Consider the following 8,540-nt stretch of genomic DNA (forward strand, 5'->3'; position numbering starts at 1 on the left):
GCAGCGCTGTCACATGACGCCGGCGCCGCTCGCTCTGCCAGGCTCCCTTGGCCGGCGGGGTAGCTAAGAGGGCGGGCAGGAGGGAGGGTCAGGGAGGGGCGCGCGAATCACTCAGCCAGCCAGGCGGGCGAGGCGGGCGAGGCAGGCCGGGCGTGTCCCCTCTCCGCCGCGCTGGGGCGGAGGCCTCGGCGCACCGCAACCCGAGTCAGGGGTCGGGGCGAGGCGAGGCGCTCGCTGGCACTCCGCCTCCCTGCCTCCCTCCCTGGCGCACAAACAAGTCGGGCGCGCACCGACTCTTCCCTTCCCCCGGGAGGCAGATACGAGAAGGCGGCGCCTCGCACAAGTTGGCCCCTAATTACCCCCCTCCCTCCCTCCCTCAGAGGACGAGAGAGAGAGAGAGAGAGAGCGGGAGCCGCCCCGCTGACAAACTCGCCCTTCCAGCTGCGGCGCGCTTCGCCCTCCCTTCCCTCCTTCCCCGTCTCTTCCTCGTCCCTCGCCGGGGCCAAGAGGCGTGTGCGCCTCTGGCACCCGGCTCGGCAGGGAACGCACGCAACGCGCCCTAGCGCGCGCGCCCGCCCTCCCCGCGAGCGAACCTGCCGCGGCCAAAAGCAGCAGCAGCAGCAGCAGCGACCCCACCCCAAAAGAAGGGCCCGAAGGGAAGGAAGGGAGGTGCTCGCTCGCTGACAGAGGCGGAGGGAGGAGGAGGAGGACGAGGCCTCAATTGTCTCGGGCACGAAGCCCAGAGTGGACGGCGCCGGCTTCGCGCGTGGCTTGGTTAGGGCCCCGGGCCTGAATGAGGGGTGGTTGTCCTGCTTTAGTCAGGGCTCAGCTGGGGCAGCTTGGGGCGTTTTAGGACAGGCGACCTACGTGGCAGTTCCGCTTCTGACTTAAAACACAGCAAGCCAGGGATCGCGTCCAAAGCCGAGGCCGCGTGTAGTCAAAATACACTGGGTGCAGGGGAGGGTGGGATTGCCAAAGTGGCTTTTCCCAGATGCCCGACCCCTTGCTTGGTTTGTTTTTATGCCAAAGCTGAACACGCACAAGTTAAGTGCGCAGAAGTTGTGGGCTTGCTGGGTAATAAACGGCTGCTACTTTTGAATGGTACCATAAGCAGCTGCTGGCAGTGGGTCCAGCCCCCTTGCATAATTCATCTCTGTGGGGATGTGTTGGCTGCTTGAAAAGTTTGCAGCATAGCCCCCCAACCTGTGGCGAGGCGGTGCTCCCAACCATCGCGCTGTGGTAGAGTTGGGGATCCCATGGTCTTCCACTTATCAGCCCCAGCCAGAATGGCCAATAGTCTGGGTTGCCTGAGGTTTCCCAGTGCCATTTGGCAAGCTGGATTCACCACCTTTGCAGTACTGATTGGCTACCACCCCAGCCAGTTGCCTGTATGAAGAAGTCGCCAAATGTCACATCTGAGAACAAACAGACCCTTCAAAGCTGCACGGCATGTAAGCTAGGGTCTTTTACTCCATGTGCTAGGAGCACGTTCTAGGTCAGGATGTCTGAAGATGAAGACACATGCCTTCTAAAGTGTGGTGGTTCAAGCATCTGTTCCAAGGCAGAGAATGTGTGTTCAAATCACTCCATTAGACTTTAAAGTTCCGATTCCAGAAAATAACCATTGAGCTTTAGAGTGCTCCAAGAGCACTATCAAGTAAATCACAGTGCGCTCCAATAACATCATTGACTTTCCTGGACTTCTCAGAGCCATTGGAACCTGATAGAAATTGTATCCTCCTGGCCTGCCTTGCTCAGATGGGACTAAGGGGCACCATAGTGCGGTTCTGTGCTTTCTGCTGCTTTACCCCATGCCGCTGGCTTGCAGGTTGCTGCAAGGTCCCATCTTGCCCCATGTGCTATTTAACACCAACGTTAAATCTCTGGAGCAGCTGAAAATCTGGGGTGTGGTGACATCCAACATGTTTGCAATATTCAGCTCTGTTTCTCCTGTCGTTACAGTCTTGGGATAGCAGTTGAGTTTCTGAACAAGTCTGGGCTATGGTTATTGGGGGATGATATTATTTGAGAGTAGGTGTGCAGTTTGTTCTGCATTGCCCTTTCTCACATCAGCCTGTTATTTCATTCTGATAATCTTCAGAGGCTCTGTTTCATATGCCTATCCCCCAGAGGTTTAGGCAAGTGGTTCCATGAGATAGGGTCTTATCAGAAGTTATTCCTGTGTTGCGAAATTTCCTCCCAGGGGAGATTCTCATAGCTTCACCCTAGCACTTCACTGGCATACTGGGGGCGGGCATGGCAGGTGGGGGGGGACGACAGCACATAACAACGTAGCTTACATTCCTTCGATTTATGGGAACATTGGCTTCTGCTGGACACAGAAGTTGGATGGGAGTGCCTCTTTTCTGCGCACTCTAGAACTGTTTTAATTTGAGAAGGCAGGCCTTCAGAAGTTCACATGGGATAGGTGCTGCTGCCAGAGTGTACGAGACGGTCAATTAGGGGTGAAGAGGAGAGGGAGAGATGGGCGTGAGGATGAATGAGCAAAAACAAACATCCTGGGAGCTCCCCCGCCCCCCCTTTTTAACCTCCTGCCATCTCATTTTCCCCCAGCCATCCCAAACACAAATGGATCACATTCATCCCTTTCTCCTTGTGGGTCTCGAGCCCCCATCTCCTAAGGGAACCCTTGCCAGTTGCTGCTTTCAGCATCTATGGATGCCTTTTTGAGTCCAGGCTGTGTCTGCTGGGCAAAATACTCCCTGGATGGGTCATGAACCCTTGTCCCTGGAATCAGAGGCAGACTTTGGTCTTTCAAATGTCAGCAGCAACCTGTGTGAGCCCAAAATTCAGTGCTCCTCACCACCTCTAACCTTCTGTTCTGCTCAATTCATCATGTCATAGTTGCGGTGCCTAGCACCACCCCCTGGGCTCGACACCCAGTGTGGAGGAACCAGTCGCGCTGCCCTAAATCCGCTTATGCAGGAAGGCTATGTGTGCTCTCTGCAGTCATTCTGCCCAGGGAGATGTGTATCGGATACTCAGCTATGTATCTTCTCCTTCCTCCCCATTGGGTGTTGTGCTCATAAATCGCCACTCCTGGTGTAAAGGAACTTGAAGATTAGTTTATCGTTCTGTGTTGTCATTTTGTTATGCCATGCTTGGTTATGTTGCGATGTAAACTGCCTTGTAGCTCATTCTGTGGACGGGCAGGGTATGTTTTAAATGAATAAAATGAATAATTCCGGCAGAACATGTAGTCCACTCCTAATATTGGTTGATCAGTGGGAGAATTCGCCAACAGTGATGTCAGAAATGATGCCATTGCCCATTCCCTGTAACATGGAAGGTTATAAATTAGGAATATTTAGATTTTGTGACTTCCTAACCTTGATTTGCGTATAGTTAAAGCCATGGTTTTCCCAATAGTGATGTATGGAAGTGAGAGCTGGACCATAAAGAAGGCTGATCGCTGAAGAATTGATGCTTTTGAATTATGGTGCTGGAGGAGACTCTTGAGAGTCCCATGGACTGCAAGAAGATCAAACCTATCCATTCTGAAGGAAATCAGCCCTGAGTGCTCACTGGAAGGACAGATTCTGAAGCTGAGACTCCAATACTCTGGCCACCTTGTGAGAAGAGAAAACTCCCTGGAAAAGACCCTGATGTTGGGAAAGATGGAGGGCACAAGGAGAAGGGGACGACAGAGGATGAGATGGTTGGACAGTGCTCTCAAAGCTAACAGCATGAGTTTGACCAAACTGCAGGAGGCAGTGGAAGACAGGAGTGCCTGGCGTGCTCTGCTCCATGGGGTCACAAAGAGTCGGACACGACTAAACAACTAAACAACCACCACCTTGATTTGTACTGTATCTGCAGTTACCACTTCACTATTTCTAAAAGAAAGAACACAGAAAAATAATTTATTCCAGTCATAGGGTAGGTTTGCCTGATTTCTTTTTTTTTACAGAGATTTTTTTTACGGCATTTTGCATTCACCTTATGATAGCTATCTAAATGCTTCCCAGCTATGTGCATGGTTCAACAACATGTGACTTCATCTCAACTTGATTTTGAGGGCAAAGTTCAAAACATGCGCAGAGAAATGATTCTGATTTGGGAAATCTACTTGTAACCTTTAGTCAATGTTGTTTGTATTCTCTCCCTGGCAGAACCACTAGGCACAGTAATTTACCAGTGTAGTTTTCTGTGCCTACTTTTGTTTTATTCCCAATGTGTACAGGGTGATTAAAAAAGAAAAATCCCATTTTTATCTTTGGGTAGCCAATGTAGTGTACAGTGGTTAGTGTGTTAAGAGTAGGACTATGAGATCTGTGTTCAAATCCCCAGTAACTATGAGTCTTTTAGCTCAATTTAGCTCACAGGATTGCTGGGAGGTTAAAGTGGGGGAGACCATATATATATATAACTATAGATTTGATAAGCTAAAAGGTTTGATAGAAGTGGAAAAAATAGATGTAGTTATGTCTTTGAGATTGACTACTCCTAGATGCCCCCAGAGCAAAGAAGCCCAAATATTTACCCTTGGTATTCTGACGTATATAGTCTTAATTCAATCAGCAGTGTATTTGGTTTTTTTTTATGTTGCAAGGATATTCCAAAACCCAAAGTGACATTACAGAACCATACTCTGAACTACATACTTAAGTGGGGTTAATTTAGAAAATGAGGAGTACTCTTAAGAAGAGCAAGGCTCTTGGAATTTGTGGCCCAAGTGATGTGGCATTGCGATGATTTGTTTTGCATGATGCTTGCTATTACACGACACAGGAGGTGTGGCAGATAATCTGCAAATCCTGTTTCATTGCACGTGATTAATTAAATGCAGGAGCCACAGTGCATGCAGCTGCTCCAAAAAACCCAACTTGATTGGTTTGCTTTGGTTAATTTCTGGACATATTGGTCTTATATTGATCCAAGCTTGGAGTCAATTTTCCACAAAGCCACAAGCAGGTTGGTCTCTTTTAATCTGTTCCTCATATCAGAACATTAACAATGCATCATGCAAGGCTACCAAGAGCAACAAAACGAGCACTACAAAATACGTTGCACTCTGGAAAATGCAGGCAGAACTGTGTTCCTCTATTCAGGTCCTAGTAGGGAGCTTCCCTGTATGCAAAGGACATAGCTTCCTAGGAGGGGAACTAAGGGGAAATGCAGCCCACACAACTTCCTCGTTCCTTCTTCATCCTGCTCTGCTGTGTGGCAAGGCTCAGCTAGGGTGTAAGACAAGGTGCAGTTTGGGATGGACACAAGACTGTACCCTGGAGAACATAGAGCTCTGAAGATGCTTCAGCAAGGAGGAAGTTATTACAGCCTTTTTATAGCACTAGCTGTGCTCCTATGGTGCTGGAGGAGACTCTTGAGAGTCCCATGGACTGCAAGAAGAACAAACCGATCCATTCTTAAGGAAATCAGCCCTGAGTGCTCACTGGAAGGACAGATCGTGAAGCTGAGGCTCTAATACTTTAGCCACCTCATGAGAAGACTCCCTGGAAAAGACCCTGATGTTGGGAAAGATGGAGGGCACAAGGAGAAGGGGATGACAGAGGACGAGATGATTGGATAGTGTTCTTGAAGCTACCAGCATGAGTTTGACCAAACTGCGGGAGGCAGTGGAAGACAGGAGTGCCTGGCATGCTCTGGTCCATGGGGTCACGAAGGGTCAGACACGACTAAACAACAACAACAGCTGTGCTCCAAGTTGCTGCTCCAAGTGGCCTAGCCTTCTTTAGTAATCTGCAGCGGAGTGGGAGAAGCTCACTTATTTGATGGTCTTCTATAGAGGACTCCTCGGATGACAGTGTTTCATCCTTAGGCCAGTGGTGGGGGAAGTCCTGGCCCCATTAGGTAGGCTGGTCCTGGCCCTGTGTGACCTTCAGGTTTGGAACTCTCACCTCCGTCACCTGATGAAGAGGAACGCAACTCTTGGTCCTTGAGCTTTTCTGCTTCCCTACCCCTCCAAACCTGTTGAATTATTTCTGTCCTTGGAGCTCCAAGTTCTCAGGTCAATTCCTTTCCTCCCTGAAGAGGAGAGAATGTCAAAAGAAAATGTTATGTTTCCTGCAGTGAAATCCTATGTCAACGGTATTTCCTTTCGCCTGCTTGGAATCCGCTGCCTCTTGATTTCCTTGGGTCGCTGTTGAGTTGTAGAATTATGAGAGAAAGGAAAATACTTTTGCATCCATTCCACCACCGTTACTAATTCTGTATCATGCCCCCTGCCTTTAGTGGTCTTTCCCCCTAAACGAGAAAGCCACAAAGGCGTCAGCATTTTCTCATACACAAGGTATTCCAACCGCAATCACAATGGAGATCGAGCTGCTCAGACTTTGCATGTTTCTCACTCCTAGGTTGTACAGATGATACAAATGGCCCAGCTAGAAGGCCAGTTCTTAATTTGCTTTATTTGCAGACCAATTCATGGGGCTTTATGTATGTATATATGTTCTGTCTTAAACATTCTTTTTTATTTTAATAATTTGTATTACATTTTCAATTTTTGTAATCACAATATCCATACATACATCACTAAACTTAAACCTTGCTCTTAACAGAGCATCAACCTCCTCCCGCCCCTCTTCCTGACTTCCATATATATTTACTTTAATCTTAGCATTTCTATAACCACTTTTTTACCTTCTATCTCATTTTTATATTTCCCCTTGTTAAATGTAAATCACTTCATTTATATTGTCATTACGAAACATTTCAACTCAAAGCTACAAATGTTTTCAATGCATATTTTATCTTGGTTCACCAAACCATTCTGCAGGCATCAGAGCCCTGCAAAATCTGACTCACAGTCTTGAAAAATATTGCACCTATGCACTGGCACCACCGTAAAAAAATGATTGTAGCAAAGGATGTCTGCTGAGAGATTATATATCATACAATCAACTGGCATTATTGAAATATGTTGCTCTTAAAACAAAGCATGATTTTATGTCATGCAGCTATAAATACTTATTTATTATTATTTTTAATCAACCTTCTCATTCAGTGTCCAAAGAACACATCTCGTTAGGGTGTTGCATTGATAATGCTGTGCTGTTGCTACATAGCTATGCTCAGATATAAGGTGCAATAAAATTAATGCCACTAATTATAGCTATGGTTCTGTCTTCCTCTATGCAGGTCACCTCCCACTGGTTGCACAAAACAAGTGAAACTGAGGACAGGATTATCAAGTCATGCAAAGCTACCAAGAAATGTGTCAGATGCTCCTGCTGAATGCAACAGGAGTTTCTCCCTTGAAGCACTCGTTCCATATTTTGATGGTAATTTCATGCATATAACTGGAATTACAGCAGATTTGCACTAGTATAAACAAGTGTGGATTTGAGTCCTCCTTATAAAGAAATCTTTGGAAAAAACTGCCTCATCTGATGAATACCAAAGTCATCACTGTGGCTACTGATGGGATGACACCTCCCAAGTTAGTTACCTGCTGTGTGTGTTGAGTCCCAGGCACCACAGAGGTAGATTTATGAAGGCCAGTGGCTCATAACCTCGACTTAATTTGGCACAACAACTTTTCAAGCGCTCATATGGTAGTGTGCTAAAAATCAGTGATCATGTGCCTGGCATTCAAAAGACTTGCCGCCATGGATGACACCCCAGGCTTGGAACTCAATGTGTACCTTCCATTGCCTGGACCTCAGAATTTTCATTTTGTTTCAGTTGCCTAGAATGCTAATGTGATTTTGGCTATGAACTTGACACAGATCAATGGAATAGACTTTGGACAAAACCCCCTCTTTAAGTCCATTCCAGCAAGCAATAGAAAATTTACCTTAAAACTCTCATATAGGTGGTACCGAATCTCTAGGAAACTGGCAACGATCTATCCTAGCACCTCATCATGTTTCCGGTAGATATCTCCACGCATGGTGGAAATGTACAAAAACCCAGCCTTTCTGGAATTCTGTATTCCAGTAAATTAATACAAATACAACAACAACAATTAGCTATATCAAATATATTTCAATGCAACAACCTGGATTTACATAATAAAGAATTAAGAAGCCATTTGTTACAAGCAGTGAAACATAACCAAACACTGGAAATACATTTCTGGCACAGCGATAGACAACTGGTACAAGACAGTTTGGGAAACAACCCTCCTTGAAAGTTTAACAAATAAACTATGGTTGATACATGGACAGACCAGGAAAGATGGCTTTATCCTGGTGTGGTTTAATTTCATAACATATGCCAATATTCCAGGGGGGAAAAAATCCTCTCCAACAGCATTTGGCTCAGTTCGGTCAATCTAAATTTAAATTGTTATCTTCACTTTGAACCAACCTCCCACGTGCATCAATATACCCAACACTTTATATTGTTTCATTGGTAACATAAGAGGAAAACGACTATTACTCATACTTAATCTGAGCACAATCACAAGGGCTCCTGGTGAGGCATTTAACTGCGGTGTTGAATGCTACCTGGCTTCTATCCTGTTTCCCCTTTGTTTTTGCTTTTGTTTAAACCAATGCACAAACCCAGAAGTTATACACTGGCCACTAATCGTGAACCATGTGTTGTAGATATTA

At 46.5% G+C, this 8,540-nt stretch overlaps 1 long non-coding RNA gene across 1 annotated transcript; it reads left to right on the forward strand.

The window, feature by feature from the left end:
• Positions 1-175: 175 nt before the first annotated feature.
• LOC309540947 lies at positions 176-8,212 on the forward strand. The gene is made up of 2 exons (XR_014223560.1): positions 176-1,451; positions 7,120-8,212. It is a non-coding gene; the product is annotated as an uncharacterized lncRNA (long non-coding RNA).
• Positions 8,213-8,540: the final 328 nt, after the last annotated feature.

Source organism: Podarcis vaucheri (assembly GCF_965113315.1).
Source record: "Podarcis vaucheri genome assembly, chromosome: 9".
NCBI lineage: Eukaryota > Metazoa > Chordata > Lepidosauria > Squamata > Lacertidae > Podarcis > Podarcis vaucheri.